Source organism: Saccopteryx leptura, chromosome 3 (assembly GCF_036850995.1).
Source record: "Saccopteryx leptura isolate mSacLep1 chromosome 3, mSacLep1_pri_phased_curated, whole genome shotgun sequence".
Taxonomy (NCBI): Eukaryota; Metazoa; Chordata; class Mammalia; order Chiroptera; family Emballonuridae; genus Saccopteryx; species Saccopteryx leptura.
In genome coordinates, this window is record NC_089505.1 from 132,355,492 (window position 1) to 132,375,254 (window position 19,763).

The 19,763-nt window shown below is 41.5% G+C and overlaps 1 long non-coding RNA gene across 1 annotated transcript; it reads right to left on the minus strand.

The window, feature by feature from the left end:
- Window positions 1–3,464: 3,464 nt before the first annotated feature.
- On the minus strand, window positions 3,465–17,262 carry LOC136397685 (uncharacterized). Its single transcript, XR_010749897.1, has 2 exons — window positions 16,992–17,262; window positions 3,465–4,622 (listed from the first exon to the last, which is right to left on the minus strand). It is a non-coding gene; the product is annotated as an uncharacterized lncRNA (long non-coding RNA).
- Between the last annotated feature and the right edge of the window lie 2,501 nt (window positions 17,263–19,763).

Here is a 19,763-nt window from a genome sequence, read left to right on the forward strand (position 1 = left end):
TTTCAGCAACAAGTGAGGAAAGGAGCTGAGCGGGTGGTTTTGAGCAGGAGGCCCAGGGAGTGACAGCAGAGGGGGAGTGAAGCCGAAACGATAATATTAGAGTACACAGAATAATTCACAGCTGCCAGGTCACGCAACTCAAGAGTTGCTTCAGAACAATCAACTCTTCCACGCTGTTGCTAAGAGACAGAGAGGTGGAGGGGTGTTCGTGCCTCTCATGAAAGGAAGGGAGAAAATAGGAATGGAGTGGAACGTTAGATTTTGGAAAAGATTTTAGGAACTCCTCTTCACTGAATCCTAGGCACTTGGAAGATGGTTCATGTGAAAGAAGTATGTGTTGCATCCTTGACTGTGTGCATGGTTCCAGGACCTGAAGAGGCAGTAACAGGCAAAGTTCCTGACCTCATGAAGCTTCTGGTGGGTTCATCCCTCTCCTTTACAGGTTGGGGATATTGCTGGAGGTTTTAAGAAGGGAGTCAGCCTGGACTGTGGTGGCGCAGTGGATAAAGTGGTGACCTGGGACACTGAGGTTGAGGGTTTGAAACCCTGGGCTTGCCTGGTCAAGGCACATATGGGAGTTGATGTTTCCTCCTACTCCCCTCTTCTCTTTCTCTCTTTCTCTTCTATGTCTCTAAAAAAAGAATAAATAAAATCTAAAATAAAAAAATTTTTTTTAAAAAGGGAGTCATCTGCATAAGGTCTTAAAGCAAGCTATTAGCAGAGTTGATCTTACAAGCTGGGCCTCCTAAAATCTAGACCAAGACATTTTCTGTCCACTGCATTTATTTACAAAAGAGATTCATCTGCAGCAGATGTTAATGTTAGCTGAGACTTTAGTACTTTAGTTAAATAAAGGTCCCCACTGGAAATATTGGAGAGATTTCTGGAAATGAATCCAAAAATAGATTTGTCTTTTATTTCAAGCGTCCTGCTGAAAAATGTTATATTTATTCGGAGGCCTTGCCTTGCATTGTTAAACCCATTTGAACAATACAGCTGAGTATGAATGGAGGTGGGAAGATTTGGGTATCTCATAACTGTTGAATATTAGCAAGACTTGGAAATCCAGAGATCTGGGTCCTGAACCAGTTTCTGACCCTTCCTGCCTATGACTTTCATCTCTCTGGGCCTAAGTTTTCCCACCTGTAAAATAAAGGATTAGATTTAAATGACCTCAAAATTCTTCTCAACCTCTAAATTCTATAATAAATCACCCAACAATACCATGCAGTGAAAAGGCACAAAGGACCTAAACTGTAATTTCAGAAAGTGGCCATTGTTTGAGGACGGAGTCTTGAATGTTAATTCCCTCTTCCTTGGCATTCCCATAATCCTGGGCAGGTCCTGCTGTAGGGCCTGTCCTGTTGTGCCTAGTAAACAGCTGTTTCAGTGTTCATACCTCCTGAAATGTGTGTGCTCCTAGTGGCAAGGGCTGAGCCCCTCTTACTTCTGTGTCTCTCTCCAGTGCCTAGCAACATACCTGGCAAGGGTAGGCATTTCATCCATGTCTGTACAAGTGCCTTTAATTGGGAAGGGGCAAGTTTGGGAAGGGATGCCAATTAAAGCTGCTAAAAAGAAGCACTCCAAAGATGGCTGAGATAGAGACTTGGATTGAGGTCACAGCTAGAAAGTGACAGGGCTGAAGTTCCAACCCTGGACTGCCTGACTGCTAGGCCACTGTTGTTAACCCCTTCATAACACTTCTACTTGTTCACGCAGAATGGTAATGTTAGTGTCATCTGATGGCAAACGTGTCAACTCTGGAGTCATGCTGTGTGGATTCCAGTCCCAACTCTGTGTCTTGCTACCTGTGTGACTTTGAGCAGGTATTTGATAAAGCCTGTATAACCTTATTACTGAAGCCAAGAAATAATGGTTTTAAATTTTACTTATTCATTTTTAGAGAGAGAGAGAGAGAGAGAGAGAGAGAGAAGAGGGTAGGAGCGGGAAGCATCAACTTCCATATGTGTCTCGACTAGGCAAGCCCAGGGTATCAAACCCATAACCTCAGTGTTCCTCAGCGTTCCAGGTCGATGCTTTATCCACTGAGCCACCACAGGTCAGGCCCTGAGAAGGTATTTAGAACCTTTTTAGACCTTTGTTTTTTCATCTGTACCAAAGGAATAATTTTGGTACTTCTCTCCAAGGATTGTTAAAAGGAAAATGGGTGAGATAATGCATAAAATGCATGTCACACAAAGCCTGGCATATCACAAGTGCCCAGTATATGCTAAATGTTGCCCTTGATTATGCTGTTGTTATTGTTATTATGATTAGCAGTGGTAGTAATAGTATCTGCCATACACTGGGCTAGGAGCTGGTGGATAAGCAGACACAGACTTTGTTCTCATGGAATTCCCTGCCTAAATTGTTGTAATTCATTAGAGAGCTGACATGGGTCTCTGATACACGAACTAGACAGATCAGCAGTCTTGGTGAGAGTAAGGTTGTATGCTAACCCGATTGAAGAAGAAATCATCCAGGACTTCATGAAATGACAGCAGAGAAACTGGGCGACGCAGGAGCACTGCCCAGCTGTTGTGTTAGCGGGTACGAGGGCATTCTCTCCTAGAATGCTAAGATCTCCAGTCGTTCTTTATTTCTATGAAGAACATCTGAGCTGATGGGGACTTGACCACAACAATTAAATGGTTACAATAATAGAATTTCATCTCTCGACCATAACATAAAACTATGTCAGAGGTGGAAGGGGTCCTTCTAATCAATAAGCCCACTGTTTTTTAGATGAATAACTGGAAGCCAGAGGGGCATATTGACCACCCAGATGTCCCTGGTCTGGTGGCTGAGGTCAGATAGAGACTGGCCTCCACCATCCCACCTATCCAGCAGTCATAGCACCCGGCTCTTCCTGACCTACTCCGCAATCAGAACGCTCCATCCATTCCAAACACACAGTGAAACAGAAGCACAGCATCTAGGCTACCTAACTCTTAGTCATTGTCCGAAGCCTGCTTCCACAGTCGCCTCCTCTATAGATCTCTCTAGTCGTTTGGGCAGAGTTAGTTGTTCTGATTTCTGTGTTCTATTGCTGAAACATGTTTTCCCATGTCTCACAGCATCTCACCCACCAGTCTCACTGCGGCGTGACTATCCTTGGAGGCCTTTCTTCCCCATCAGACCATGATTACTTTGGTAGCAGAAACTGTGTCTTACATGCTTATGGAGTAAAGTGACAAATAAATAATGAGAGAATGAGAAATCTATACTTCTTTAGGGCCAGTAAGGAAAATGGCCTCAAGGAACCTCTCCCTGGCAAACTTCTTAGTGATCTCAGGGTTAAACACTGAGGTGCAGAAGATTATTAGTGACTTGCTCAAGGTCACACAGCTAGAAAGCAGCAAAGGTAAGACTTCCCTCTCTCCATTTCTTTTTTTCATTCAATGCCTCATGAAGATACCTGGCTCCAAGCTAAGGTGTTGCACACAGGTGGCTTTCAATAAAAATCTGTCAGATCAAAATGAGTTTTGAATTAGCTAAGAGCATGGGAGTCTGACAGATGTGGGTTCAAATGCCAATGGGCCAGTGACTATTGGTGTCACCCATGGCAATTAACCTCTCTGAAACTCAGTTTGTATAAAGTGGGAGTGACAGCTCTCCCAACATTCCCCTCGCAGGCTGGTTCTGTGAGGTCGTTTGGAGGCTGTCAGATTGACCTAAATTAGCAATAGGATGGGTGTTTCCAAAACACCGAGTCGCTCATTGTCTTCCTTGGTTTGCTGCTCAGAGTAATAGGTTCATTTCTTTTCTTATCTCTTTTGACAGGCCTAGGTTATTCATGCCAGATAACATATGCACTTCTGCATGTATGGCTTGCAGTTGCGTTCTCCACCAGGTCTGTGGTATGTGTTTTCCAGCCTAATGAACAGACAGTCCCATTCATCACACAGATCAGTTCGTGCTGGTTTCTATTTCTGCCCTTGTGCTGCTGCAGCCTGAGCTGGGGCTGGCTCTTTGAGGCTCTCCAACACGCGTGACTGCTGCCTGCCAGTTCCCCAGACCTTTCTCAGGGCTGGCACAACATTCAGCCAACAGAGCCTACACAGAGACTCTGGGGACTAGCTTCTGGTGTGAGCTTGCTGTGAGTCACAGACACCAAGGACGCACGGGGCACTGGGTAAGAAGTTGGCAGATGCCGGCAGCAGATGCCCCTCAGAAACTCTGGTTGTTTCACAGCCGGGAGAAAAGCCGGAAGCCCAAGAGGCAGTACCTCTGCTTTCGGAAAAGGAAGCTGTAGTGCCGTGGGCTCTATCACGTGCACAGTGGCTTCGGCCAAACCTGAATGACCCTTTCATTACTCACAGGAAGTGAGCTTGAACACTTCACACAGGAAGATGACTCGCTCCTCCAACTAGGTGCGGAAAACCTTTCCAAGGAAATGGTTTGAAGTGTTTAAATATTCCATTTCTTAATCTGCAATTCCTCTGGCAAATCCCTCGGTTTGAATGGGAGCCTTTATTTGCAAATTGATCCAGTGGTAGCATCCTCTGAACTCCTCAGAGGGTTTTTCATCTGTCCTCATGCCAGCTGCGATACTTCATTGCCAACTCCTGCTTCCTTTACGCTTCCACAGTACTGCCGTGGAGAGGACAGGCTTGTCACAGCTGTGGGAAATAACACAATGAGCGTGTTGCTTTAACAATTGGAAAGGAACAAACATAATAAAAAATAACAGCTTACAGTTGTCATGAGTCAGGCTCGATACAAGGAACTACGGGTCTCTAGCATGTTTGATGAGCAAGAGGTCGAAACCAGGAGCCTTCAGAATGAGGGATCAACCTCTCTGCCCTGCTCAGGTCAGCTGAGGAGCAGGGCAACCAAGGATCAAGGAGACCCAGCATAGCAACCAGTGGACAAGGCTGTTAGTTTCTCATTCTCAAAGGCAGGTGTGCCTGGAGTGGGAGCTCCTACTTGCATTCTTTGGAACTATGAAAGGATTTGTCTCCTTTGGGGAAGATCTGTTCATATGCAATAAGTGTCCCAGCAGCAAGGACCAACTCTAGAACCCAGCCCCCCACCATTCCTCCAGGGGAGAGTAGCTGAGAAAAGTTAGGCATAGTTTCAGGCCAACAACCAATATCTGGGACAACAATAGGTGCTGGGCTCAGGGAAGGGACACTTAGGCAGAAGTTAGTCATATGAGATTGGGGAAGGCAGCATGGTGTCATGGGGAACACATGACTTTGGACTTGGAGAGCAGTAGATTTGAATCTCAGTTTTGGTACCTATCAGCTCTGTGACCTTGGGAAGGTCGCTTCACTGCTTGGGGGCACATCTACAGAATAATTCCTAGAGAAGCAGAATAATGACAAAGATCATAGCTGGACAAACTTGGGTTTGAGGCCCTGGTCCATCATTTATAAACCGTAAGTTAATAAACTTCTGCACTTACCTTCTGTAAACCTCAGTCTTCCCATCTGTAGAAAGATAAGAGTTCTTATCTCAGAGATCTGCTGTGAGTATTAATAAAAAACATAGCACAGAAAATACATAGCATCAGTCTCAGAACACAGGAAACATGCCATAAATGGTAGCTATTAATTGATCATAGGATATCAGGTCCTGGTCTGGTTGGCAGTGAAGGCATAGGTAATAGGGCCAGATGGCGTAGGTCTGGTTGGTACTGGCAGTTTAGGGGGCAGCCTAGTTTCCCATAGCTTTCCAGTCAGCTTGATCTTGGATCATGACTGTGTACTGCTTGGTTTGGGCTAAGTTACCGGATTCCTGGGCTGAGAACATCCCCTAAGTCCTGCTGGATGGAATGAGGAGGTGATCAGGAAACTTGCAAGTGCACGTTGCTGGATAGGCTTGCCTCAGGACTGGGGAAGCCGGGGCTGAGGTAGACAGCTTCATGGCTCGGAGGGTGTTTTCCCAAACACGATCCCCTTTCATTTGATTCTACAGATTGTGCCACCAATGGTTTCACTCCATGAGGAAACAAATGCCCTGAGAGGTCCTCTAAGTAGGAGTTCATGCCGGTGCAGGGCTTTGAACATGAGGCAAAGCCATACTGCACCCATGCTGCCATAATGCTGTGTCCACCCCCAACCTGGAAATCACAGGGACCTGGTTTCTGCTCAGTATTCTGGGGCAGGATAGACAAATTGGCTCTCTGTTCTTGCCCTTACATGGGTGATGATAATAATTCTGGGGCTGTATAATAGTTATTATTTATTGAGTACTCGCTAAAGGTACTAAATGCTTTACATACATGATCTCGTCTTTTTTTTTCCACAGAAAACTATTATAAAAAGGATTTATTGCTTTCATTTATAAATGAGGAAGAGAAGGTTCAGTGAGGCTGTCCAAGGATACACACAGCTAGAGGAAGAGCTGGGATTTAAGCCTCTTTTCACACCCTTTCCATTCTTGATGCCATTTGACCTCTCTCTTGCTATGGTTTATTATGCAGTCAGTACAAACCTGAGTATATATAACAAACTATGAATGGTGCACAGTGGGATCTGACATTAATTTCTTATTCCTCCCTCATTAAGTTATTGATGAACCCCTTAGTGGTGAGATGTGACAAATGGGATTGTTCCTGTTCTAGCTTTATGTGAATTTCTATCTTGATAATCACATAAAAACTCTACTGGCCAGAGTAGACAGTGGCATAATGCCCCCTTCAAAATGGTGCCACAGCTAGGATTCATTCTCTTATTCTTTTTCCCCTTTTTGGGGGGACAGTTGTTCACATTTTTACCAATTTTTTTATTGTGTTATAAGAACATTTTACATATTAAGAAAACTAGTCATATTTATTCTCTATGTTAGAAATGTTTTTCTCCATTTTGTCAATGGTCTATTGACTGCATATACTATATTTTGGGGGGCATACAATAGTTTTGAATTAGTTTTAGGAAAATCTCAATCCAACAGGAAAAATAAATTATTTGTGTTCAAATCTTATGGATATTTTACTTTATTTTTTTATTTTTTTTCCACTGACTGTCAGTCTAGTATTTCCCAATTTTAAATTGTTGTAATATTTATAGCTTTATAATTTATTTTAATATCTGGTAGTACATGTTTACCTTCTTCATCTTTTTTCAGCTTTTTCCTGGCTTCTCTTGAATATTTACTTTTTTCTTTAAAAACTTATACATATGATACATGCTTTTATAGAAATATGAGAAATACAGAAGTATAAAAATAAAATTTAAAAACATGAAAAATAATTCCATCCAAATGTTACCAATATTAATTTCTTGGAGTAAGTCATTCCAATCTTTTCCTAGGTATAAACACACACATCTTTTTCTGAACAAAATTTAGATTATGTTATACTAGCAAATATATTGTCTGAAATCTGTATAATTAGTAAGACTAACTAATTAGGATTCTATCTCCTTATATACTATGCTTTATTTAACCATTGTCTATTGTTGAGTGTGCAAGTTATTTCTAATTTTCCCTCAGGCTATTCCTGCTTTTTTCTGTCTGGGTGTGAATGAATCCTTTGCACATTCCTCTAGCAAGTTAATCAACATGTGGTCTGAAATACTCGTTAGCACCTTGGTGTTGGGTTTGTGATGTCCACAACAGCTCATTAATATCTGCTGGAAGACTCCCTCCTCCTCAAAAGTGCCATTCAGACTTTCTTTGGGTGTAAAGGAGACACTCATTCTGGAGGAAGTTGGCATTGTGGTTAAGAGCATGAGCTTTGAAATCAGACAGAACCATGTGAATTTGGAGAAGTTGCCTAAACTCTGAGTCTGTTTCCTTGTCTGTATAATATGGATGCCAATAGTTACTCAAAGGGTTACATGGGGATTAAATGTGATTATACCTGTAAAGTCCTTAGCATGATATTCATTCAGTACACAGTAAGATGCCCAGCAAATGATACCTACACAAAATTGTACCCCCTCCAACTATTTAACCATGGCTTCCCTCCCTTAACCTTATGAATTTTGCTGCTTAACAAAGCTGAAAATGAGGCCGCTGGACACGGAGTCATATTTTTAGCAGCCTTGCTACATAACATGTGGTCTCAGGACTAGAAGCATTTGCATCACCTTAGAATATCAGAATCTGCAGAAATTCAGGCCCTACTCAAGACTTATGTGATTATAAATTGTATTTTAAAAAGATATATGCATAGTAAAGTATGAGAAGAGATTGGTAGAGGTATCCAGGGAGCTGGTGGTGGTTGTATGTGGGAGGAAGGGTGCAAACATGTGACACATCTAGTTTAGAATTTGTTTTGTTTTGTTTTTGTCTCAAACCCATCACTGACTAGTAGTGTTTTCTTCACGAATGCTCCATTGACCTTGAGCACCATGGTGTGGTAGAAGAAGCTTTATCTTCAGATTTAGACAGAATTGGGTTTTAACCCCAATCTTGTTATGTGGAGGACCTAATAAACCCATAGGACGTGCAACAAACCATTTCAACTTTCTAAGCCCAGTTTCTTTACCTGTAAAATGCGAATTATAAATCTTTCCTGAGGTGTTATTGGAGATAACTGATGATAAAGTATTTGAGAGCCTGGCACATCATAGAGGTACAATAAATATTTTGACCAACTCCAAAGACCTGAGTTTAGATTTTAGTTGTACAACCCACTTGGCCAGTCACTTCATCTCCCTGGACTTGTTTCATCACCTGTAAAATGGGTATTTAGGTCAAATAACCTCTGAGGTCTCTCTTTACTCTCAAACTTTATAACTCAAAAGCATATTTCATTTCAGTACATATATGTTAATGTTAATAGTAAATCATGGTTAGAACAGAGATGAGACTCCTATCACTCTGAAAAATTATCTAAACTGCCTTTTAATTAGAAGACCTGAAAAAAGGATGGATTTTCTATGTACCAATACATGTAGTTGACTGGTACAAACAAGAGACTCAAGGAAAGTGTTGACAGTTATTAAACTGAATTTCAATTTAGACAATTACATGGTGGGTGCTAAGATCTCCAAAGCTGAATTATAGACCTCAGAAGTATTTTGGTCAATTATCTGGTACTGGAAGTTCTTGGATTTGAATTAGAAAGCTATCAAGATCATATGAACTGCAAATGCTTGATTGGGGGAAGGGAAATAAAATCTGACTTCTCACAAGGGAGTCTTAATAAAGAATAGACAATAAATTGTAGTAATTGAATATAATCTTTCCCCCAGCTTTTTAGAAGACAGTATGGGATCAGGAAAGTCAGAAATACAATCAAATTAATAGTCCATACCTTAAGAGAGAGATGGAGAGAGAGAGACAGAGCTAATTCAAGCATTATTTATCATTCATTTGTGCATTCACTCATCTGCCAAATTTTATTTGAGTATTACCATAGATCAGTGGTTCTCAAAGTGTGCACCCTAGAAGATTTCCAGGTGTGCCCTATGGTATTCCAGAGAAATATGTGCCTGTTGGGGACCAAAAAAACCCAACAGAATTTTGGAGTTTAGATTTTTGGGGGACATACATGTGAGGAATTGGCTGTAAGCTGACAGTCTGCCCAACCCCCCACCTCACTTGCCTGATTAGGTTGCGAAAGGCTGTTAAGCTGTGGTGCTGGATTGTTTACACTACCCCCCATGTTCCCCAGAAAGACTGGAGGCAAGTTTCTTCTATCCTTTGTTTGGTGTAAAGTTAGGATGATATGTATGGTGGGGGTTTTCTGCACTCAACACAATGAAAAGTAAATAGAGAGGAATTCTTCAATGTATTAAAGAGAAAATGAGAGTTTTCCTTTCAAATATATGCCCAAACACTGAAGAAATTGCTAGGACACATCAGGCTCATGTTTCTCATAAACACAAGAATGAAAAAACTTAACACATTTGTGCTGGGACCTGCCAAATTTACTAAATCTTACTAAGCATGTATCTATATATATAAAAAGATCATTTTTTTGTCATTTTTAAATTTTTTAACCCCTCTTTTTTATGAATTCTAAAAAGCATAACTCAAAAAATATAACATAAAAGTGCTTTTAATGTCAGAATAAATTTAATTTTGTCATATTTATATCATTTAATTACCATAAAAGCACGCTTTGACTTTATATTTTTTCTTTAATATTTGACTTAATTATTATAACATATTTCTCAGAAATTTGTATATAGTGTGCCTACAATTATTTGTAGGATTTTAAATGTGCTCCAACTTCAGAAAGTTTGAGAACCACTGCCATAGATAGACACTGTGCAGGTTTTGGGGGATGGAGGATCAGAACAGGAATAAATTAGACAATTACAATGTGCTCTACAACATATACCCAAATAACTCTTAATGCAAGATAAAAAACTATCATCAGAGAGGGAATGGTGAAATACTTTGAACATAAAAGGGACAGAGAGATTATTTCTGGAGACTGCTACACATTAGAAATGACCCTAGCAGATGTAGCATATAATCTGGGCCTCAAATGATTAGATTTTATTGATGGATTCAACAAATATTTGCTAGAAACCAATTAACCACAATACCTCATAGAAGATGCTTTCAGAGTTGGCTGCTTATGAGGGAAATGTGTTTGTATGTTTTTTGTTTGTTTGTTTTGACAGAGACAGAGAGAGAGTCAGAGAGAGGGACAGATAGGAACAGACAGGAAGGGAGAAAGATGAGAAGCATCAATTCTTCGTTGTGGCATCTTAGTTGTTTGTTGATTGTTGTTCATTGATTGATTTCTCATATGTGCCTTGACTGGCGGGCTACAGCAGAGTGAGTGACCCCTTGCTCAAGCCAGCACCCTTGGGCTCAAGCCAGCAACATTGGGCTTCAAGCCAGAGACCTTTGGGTGGAAGTGTTTGTCAATTGCTAATTTTCTGATTTGCTCTTCTTCCTCATTCTTTTACAAACTTGTTTGAGAAGTTAAACTCACAGATCATTTGGGCAATTGTCAAAAGTGGTCATTCTTAGATGTTGGTTTGTCCAAGCCAGACAAACCTGCATTTATTCAACATATATTTATCAGCTACAGGCTGTGTGCTGGACAATATGCTAAGAAGTCAGGAATGCAGTGATGAGCCCAGGGCACTGTGTCATGCACCTTACAGCCTGGTTGGAGAGACAGTGTCCAATAATCTCACAGGTACATGTGGAATTGTAACTCTGATGAATGCCATAAAGGGAAGAAGGCCCTTATCATATGAGGGAGGCTAGCCGGTCAGGGGGGTCGTGGAAGACCCTGCTAAGACATAATGCTTGACTTCATACACATTTGAACTATGAATAGGAGTTAATAGGCACAGGCATAAAAGTGGGCCTGTGCTCTAGGTGACAGAAACAGTATGTGCATGGGCCACTCTCTAGGAACTGGAGAGAAGAGAGCTGAAAGGAAGGCCAGGCCAGATGAAGCTGGAGGCATAGGGAGGGGCCTGATGGTACAGAGGCCTGGGAGAAGAATTTTGTCTTTATCTTAAGAGTCATGAAAAACCACTGGGAATTTCAAGCAAGAAAGGGGATATTTATTCTTTGAAAAGATTTTTCAATTTGCTAGTTCTCTCTGTTAAGCTAGTTGAGTTCATCTACCTTCTGGCTGTGATAATGGGAATAAACACAAGGTAGGTTGATATAGATGAGGGAGGCCAATCGGGGATCTAGAGTTGTATTTTGGAAGAAAGATTGTGTTCTTTCCTCTGGCGTTGGTGGTGGTAGGGATCAATGGAAAATCTAAGTGATAAATAAGAACTAAAACAATAGTCCAGTAGGCAGAACATGAAAGGTAAAAGTGAAAAAAGAGTCAAGAATATCTCCTAGATTCCTTTTTTGGCATCCATAATTGGGTGGATACAGAACCATTTACTTAAATGAATCAGTTGTTGGCCTAGTCTCAGGGCTGCCGAGTACAGTTGTGTGAGCTGAATACTGTAACGGGGAAGGCAGGAACTGAAAGTCAGTCTATGCTCTGCCCTCTAAGCCACTCATCCTAATTCAGGGGTATGTTGGCCCAGGTTGAAGAAACACCTTCTTATAATTTGCCAAAAATGCCATCCATTTGGCTAGATAAAAACAAAAACAAAAAAGATCTTTAACACTGCACTGCAGGCATCTCAGCAAGCCTGAATGGGGTGCTATAAATTGGTGAGGGCTGGAGGTGGTAAGGCCAGGAACAGAGTACCTGGATGGTGAAGGCAGGGAATAGAGAAGTGGACAAGGAAATGAGAGGGTGCTATGAACACCAAGCTCAGTTTATTTACCCGGCAGTGTCTGTCTCTGGCCTTTCCTGGATTCCTGACCCACGCGGAGGGATCCCGCTTGCGGCTCACCCTTCCTGTTATTTTGATTCTTTTGTTGGATGCCTTTGATGAAAGTAGATGTGGAAACCCAGATTGTCAGAGAGCAGAAGCAGTTTAAGAACCAGCTAGCTCTACTCCCTCCTAATGTAGGTGAGAACCCTGAGGTCCAAGGAAATGGAAAGCTTTGAATCGTATCCTCATGCTCGGACTAGATCCTCAGTGTCCCAGCTCACCACATTTTGCGGATCTTCCCTTTAACAAAAGACAGACTGAACTTTCACAGACAGTGAGGTACACCTGAAAGACTGGATCAACTTGGATTTGGATCCCCACTTGACGTTTCTTTGCTGTGTGATCTTGGGTCAGCTACTTCATCTCTCTGAGCTTCATTGTTTTGCACCCTGTGAGATGGAGATAAAACCGCTCACTTTGCAGCGGGCCCTGTGAATGAACGTGAAGCCTCTGGGACTGTGCCTGTTCATAAGACATTACCCAAACCCCATTGTCCACTTCTGTTGCCTTTTCCAGCCTCTGTCTCATCACCTACAGTTTTCTCTGTTCCTGAGAGTTCTACAGGGATCTACAAAAAAAAAAAAAAAAGGATTTCTTTGGAAGGTCTTTGGGCATAAATTCAGCATATCAAACACAATATTGAGAAATTATTACATTTCCACTAACCTTCATTTGGGGGTTCTGATCCCTAAGATGCAAATGGCAATTAAACTTTGGCTCCTAAACGAGCCCTCTCTCTCCCCCTCTCAAAATACCCCGTCCCCTCATGATGACTCTGAATGGATTTCAGGAAGTTGCATGTGAAAATCATAATGAAACTAGAAGCAAAAGGAATTGGAAAGGCTTCTGCAGGAAGCATAATATAAAAGACAGTTTTGAAAAAGGTAGAAGCTCAAAAAAAAAAAAAAGTAAATAAAAGCCGTCACAGGGAAGATTTTGTTTTTTCTTTCAAAATGATTTTTGATGGCACATAGTTACTTTCCTTTGTTCCCTGACTTTGAGAGGCTGACAAATCGCAGCCTTATTTGTAATACCTATTGTTACTCATGAGGTTTTATGCAGAATAGAAAGGATTGTTTTGAACAGTTTCTCATGGACAAGTGGAAGCTGTACTCTGGCTACAAATGATTCATCTGGAGAAACGACATATAAACAAGACTGCCTGCCTGGGAAGCGGGTGGGAGGGTGAGGTATTTCAGAAGGGCTGTTCACTCCCATGCCGGCGAATGCTAAAAGCTAGCTCTTTGAATAGCAGGGGTGCTATGAAGTGGAGACTTAAGAAAAGTTTTTCAATCTTAACATCTCATAGTTAATATCAAAGGAGGTATTTCTTAAATCTCTGACCAAGAGCAGTTACTTTCCTAGGGGGATGATGTATTAATAGATTGTGATTCAGTCTCAAACCTTGTTCTTTCAGTGTGATGTGAAGGAGCAGGGCTCTGGAAACTGATGGAACTGAACAGGGTAGGTCAAGAAAGGCACCCAAGGTGCAAAATTTAAGGAGGCACCTTCTCTCAGAGTCATACAAGTGCAGAGTCAACACTTGCACAACCCTGAGAGTGAGTGCCTCCTTAAATGTTGCGCTGAGGGTGCTTCTCTTGCTCACCCTGGTCCAGGCTCTGTAGCCGAGTTAGAATCGGGGCTCCATCATTTACTGATGGTGTAACCTCAGAGAGTCAGTTGGAATTAGACTGGCTATAACAGAAAAAAACAAACAAGAGTGGCTTTTATTTATTTATTTCTCTATTACATAAAAATCTAGAGCAATAAAGGCCAGGACTAACATAATGTTTCTACTTCATAAAATAATCGGAACCTAGGATTCCTCTAGTGCTTGTTCTGCCATTCCTGAGGTTTAGTTCTCATGACCCAAAATGGCAACATTTAAGGTCCACGATAGAGGTATTGTGTACCTGGACCATGTGAATGCACTACTAGTTTTTAAAATTAATAAAATTATAATTACAAAAAATAGGTCAGACTAAAAGAAAACCAAATAATACAAAAATAAAATATTTTGGTTTTTTTGGATTGTTAAATCATCTGTAACTTATTTCTATCAATCCCATTCTAAAGTCCCAACTTAAGCATCAAGTTTATGACATGGGAGCCATAGTCTTACTCTCCACAATTGAAAATGTTTCCAGGAGGAATTATTCTTATAAATCCTCATGAAATGTTCTTAATGCCATAGCTTTGGAAATGGAAGAATTTCCTAGAGTGGGGAGATAGACATCTATGGTTTTGTCTGCCTGGCATATATTCCCCATTCTGGTAGTCAAACCCCAAATTTGTTTTGGGGAACTACGAGGTCCTATTGATTATAGATGTGGAAGAAATTGTCCATCAGACTGTGCGTGTGGAGTGGAAGAAATGACCTCAATCCAAGAAAATAGTTTCCCTCTCTCCTAGGATTTGTCTCTTGAATAGAGAGAAGAAAAAAACAACAACATAGAAATATGACTGGGGACTATTTACTCTAACAGAGACATGGATTCAGACAGAGTTCCTCAGTTTCTCTGGACTCTGTCCCTTTTGAAGCCTTATTTTTTAGCTTTTCTTTAATTTTTATTCATGATGTCCCATATTCTTCCAGAAAAACTTTTTTTTATTATTACTATTAAATGAGAGGAGGGAAAGCAGAGAGATAGACTTCCACATGTGCCCTGACCAGGATCCATCCAGCAAGCCCCCTAAGGGCAATGTTCTGTCCATCTTGGGCCATTGTTCAGCAGCCAAGCTATTTTTAGCACATGAAGCAAGGCCAGGGAGCCATCCTCAGTGCCTGGGGCCAACTCACTGGAACCATGGAGCCTTGGCTGCAGGAGGGAAAAGGGTGGAGAAGCAGATGGTTCCCTCTCCTGTGTGCCCTGCCAGGAATCAAACCCAGGACATCCATATGCCAGGCCAACACTCAATCGACTGAGCCAACTAGCCAGGGCCCAGAAAAACTCTTTAAGTTAGTTAGACTTTATTTCTGTTGCTGGCAACCAACAACACTAATTGACCCAACTAGGTATTTCTTTTTTGCCTCAAGATTTGGAATTTTACAGGATGGTTTCCTGCCTTGTTAACTCTATCTGCTTCTTCTTCAGCATCTTCCCTCTTTCTGAGCCAATACTAAAGTGGGATATGAAGAATATCAGCTGGGACTTAGAGTCAAGTCATTCCTCTCATGTCTGGGTTTTAGTTACTAATATGCCTGGTTTTGTTCTCAAGACTGAGATCAATAAAGTGGTGAGTGAATTGTATGCAGGATACCAGAGAGGAAGTCCCAAGGGTCAGGCTAAGAAATTACCTAAAAGGCATCATTCCAACAAGGGAAGAGGTCAATATGCGGTGTAATTTTTACAAAACAATTTGTGAACAATTTGCATCCCCAGTACTAAAAGCTATGTCTGGTCATGGTAAGTACAGAGTATGTATATGCTAAAGGAAAGAGTACAAAAACAGTAGTGTTAAGAGCGTCTGGGATTTGTGGTGGCAGAAATCAAGTAAAAAGGTGAGGTGACCTCATAGAGATAGAAAGAGAGGTCAGTCTCCCTTGCAGTTGTGTTGGGGCTATGAATCTAATCTTGACCAATGGGTTCTGAGTGGAAATGGCATGTGTCACTTCTGCACTGTGTCTTCTCCAGCTCTCTTTTTCCTGCTGCAGTATCACTGTAAGCCACCCAATGAGACGGTAGTGTCACAAGATAGAAGGAAATGGGATCCTCGAGTCACTGAATGTAGATGAGCTCCCACTTACCTGCTTTGGGTGAGACTTTGAGCAAGTGAAAAACTAACTTTTGTTTTGCCAAGTCACTGGGATTTTAGAGTTTGTTACCACAGCATAGTCTACAAATACACCCATTTTATAAATGGAGCACTTGAATCTCTGAGTAAGTAACTTGCCTCAATCACAGAGGCTATTTAGTGACTAAGTCTATCTTACACAGGATAGCTAAGCTCCAGGGTCTCTATCTCCTTCTTAGTATTGGCCACCAGTGGAATCCTGGACTCTGTTGGCTCCTTATCATTTGCTACTATCCAAGTTGTTTCTCCTTTCTCTCTGCATCTTTCTCTTTGGCCTGCAGCTAAAATGCCACACGCTCAAGTCTTCGTTCACTATGACACTAAAATCTTAGAATTACATCTAATATTGTAATTCTGTCTTGGAATCTATTTTGCGTCTTGGCTGGTTGAGTTGGCCAATGTTAAAAATGGCTGCTCAGCATCTGGCTCCTATTTAGTCTTTGGCTAAAACAAAAAAAATTCGGAATTAATTTTCATCACTGGGTTTGTAGTATTTTCTGTTTTCTTTCCTGAGCACAGTGAAGAAAAAAGTGAGATGTGGCCATAACACTGTATCTGAATCATTCAGCTTGGTGGGCTGGAACAACTTGTTCATAAGAAAAACTTGTATATACAACAGATGTTATGTTCTAGGGGCCCTGATAGATTCTGGGAATGCAAAGAGAAATTTACAGCACAGCCCTTCCTTTGAAGGAGGACCCTATCTAGTAACCTGTATAAATAAATAAAATGCAAAATAGTGTGATGAGCTTACAGAGAATCAGTGTGTATCAGATAAAGCAATGACACAAATGAGAAGGTTGTTTTTTTCCAGTTAACGTGATCCCCATTCCCACGTGAATGCGTTTTAGTGCTGTGATTGGAAGAGTTTTTCATACTGCTGAATATTGAGGGTTGTACTAAGTATTCTTCCCTCCTTTACAACTACCAGATTCCAGGGATGAGTAAACTGTTCCTCAGTGAAGGAAAGAGACTTACCCAACACCACACATGCAGGATTTTAACTCAGCTTTGTGCAACTCTCGAACTTCAAAATCTCCCCAGTATACCAAGCTGGTCCCTCTGGTAAGGCAGATGAATTGGTTTCTTCTGACACATAAGCCTCTATTGTCTTATTCAATGAGTTTTCTGAGCCAAACCCTATGCAGCTCCATTCCAATGTGGGCTTCTTGGAAATTCGGTGCTGGTTCTCAAGGTCTCCCTACCTGCTGAGTCTTAGTCTTCCTTCTGAAATCAGAGCTGCCCCGGAAGCAGCATCTGACGCTGGCTTCCTGGCCTCCGGCTGGTGGAGCAAGAACATTTCCAGAGCATATGCTTCCTCATTCTGTGTAAAAAAAAAAAAAAAAAAAAAAGTGTTTATCCTTGGTCCCCTCTGAAGGCAGACGACGCCCATACTTTTGTCCCAGCTGAATTTGTTGGTTGGGCTTTTTCTAATTGTTTGCGCTGAGAAGCAGAGAGCACGGCGTCTGCCCTCTGGCGCTATCTAGCGGCACTGTTCAGGTCTGAAGGAGCCCCCGGAGAGTTGTGATGTACTTATTCAGTAATTAACTGGATGAATCCTGCCATTTCATTAGCAGATTGCTTTCTTCTTCATGAACCAGAGGGTGACCAATTTGTAAAGAAAGTAGGTAACAAATGTATCACTTTAAAGAGACCAGCGTCGTCTCTCTCGCACTTTTCTCACCCCACGGGTTGTGACATTCCTTCATCTTCAATTCTTTCTTCCTTCTACAAATATTTATTTTGTTATTATATAGAGATCAGGGTATGGGGCACACAGCCACACACCTGAGCAAACAGAAGGACCGAGTGATTTGCTAGTATAATGAAAAACACTAGTTTTGAGCTTATTACTGTGAGTCCACAATGAGCACCCAATCCCACTTAAGACCGACTGAGGAAGTCTCTTCAAAGAGATGCTGTTCCGGGTCTGTGCCTGGAGAGCATGAAGCCTCTCTGAGTCTTTGCAAACAAAGAACCCTGGTTTGGAGACTCAGACCTGTCAGATCAAAACCAGGCCTGGCCTCCAGACCTTCAGACAAGTTGCAACAGCGAGGCTTACTCATTCATTTTCAAAATATGGCCTATTCTCTTTACAAAATGGAGCAAAGCCATTCAGCTTGGTGCTGGCAGCAATAGTTGATATATTAGGGAGATCCTGACTCCTTCCAGGTTTCTGCTGGTTTGCTTTAAATCCAAATGGCTTGGCTAAGAGTGGTTTTATTAAAAATTATTTTTATTTTTTTTAAATTTCATTTTAAATGAAATGCACAACAGCAGGGGCATAAAGCCCAGATATGGATGGGAGAGAAAATGAAAAGTTTCCCGGAGTTTCTGATTCTCCTTCCACATAAAGGAAATGGAATCAGCATTCGTGTTAAGCCTTCTACATGTCAAAGTATCATGCGGGGAAGGTAACATTGCCGAGCCACTGGAATTTTACAAGATCTAGAATGCTTTTGGTTTCCTTCAGACCTGGGTTGATGGAATAATCAGGACCCCAACTCTAGAGCTAAATCTTGCTCCTTCCTATTAGAGTCGTGGACCTTAGCCAGGTTCTGTAACCACTCTGGGTCTCAGTGTCCTCACCAGGGAACAGGTCTTTGATGGTTGCCTGTTACAACTATTGTGAGGCTGAAACAAGGTGACACAGAAGGTATCTACCATGGGTCAGGGCACATCATAGGAGCTTCATCAACAGCTAATGTCATGATCAGTTTCTTCAAGCAGAATTAAACCCTGTGTCCTAAGCAAAGTGTGTGACCTTCAGAAAAAGCCTGGGTTCTCTTTCTTCACTGTCACATAAGCTCTCAGATTGTTGAAGACTTGAGGGTTTGGGTACTATATTCAGACAACTGTACACCGTCTGGATCCACCTGCCTTGTGGTCTCTTCCTTCCCCATCCCCTTCTTCATCCCCTTCCCCAGAGGGGATCGATCATTCTAACTGCCCTGATATTCTCCTGGTCTTCTTGCTACTTCTAATATAAGCTCTTGCCCAAGTCAGGAATTCCTATTCACTCCCCTAAGCCCTACTAATTTCTTCCGTCTTAATTTAAAAGTCACTGCCTTGAGGAAGCCTTTCTTACTGACCAGATTGATTCAGGCCCTACCCTGACACACCATCACCCATTTTTCTGTCAAACTTCTACTCATCCTTTTCAGATACAATTCCAAACCAGCTCATTAGTGAAGTCATTGCTGACCTCCCTTCTGTGGGGTACTCATTCCCAAGGTACATTTTATTTACCTCTGTCATGGCAATTAATATATCAAATGCCATCACTTTTGATGGTAGGATCAAATTCTTACATAGCTTCTCAACTCTTGTACTTAAGGGGGTGCCTAACATAGAAGCATTCAATAAACATGGGATGAATGAATAGAGTAACACTGCCTTTTGAGAGTAATAATCAATCAATTCCACTGTACAATTTTAAGATAGACAGATGGTTAGACTATTTATGTCAAGAATTGGTCACCATAATACTTACTAAAAATGTCTGAAGTTGTATAGTAGATACTCATCATTCTTCCTTGGTATGTCATACTTGCAACGCTGGATTTATCATTCACTTCTTTTTCTTTTTTTTTTAAGATTTTATTTATTTATTTTAGAGAGAGGCAAGAAGGGGGAGGAGAAGCAGGAAGCATCAACTTGTAGTTGCTTCCCATATGTGCCTTGACTGGGCAAGCCTAGGGTTTCAAACTGGTGACCTCAGCATTCCAGGTCAACACTTTATCCACTGCG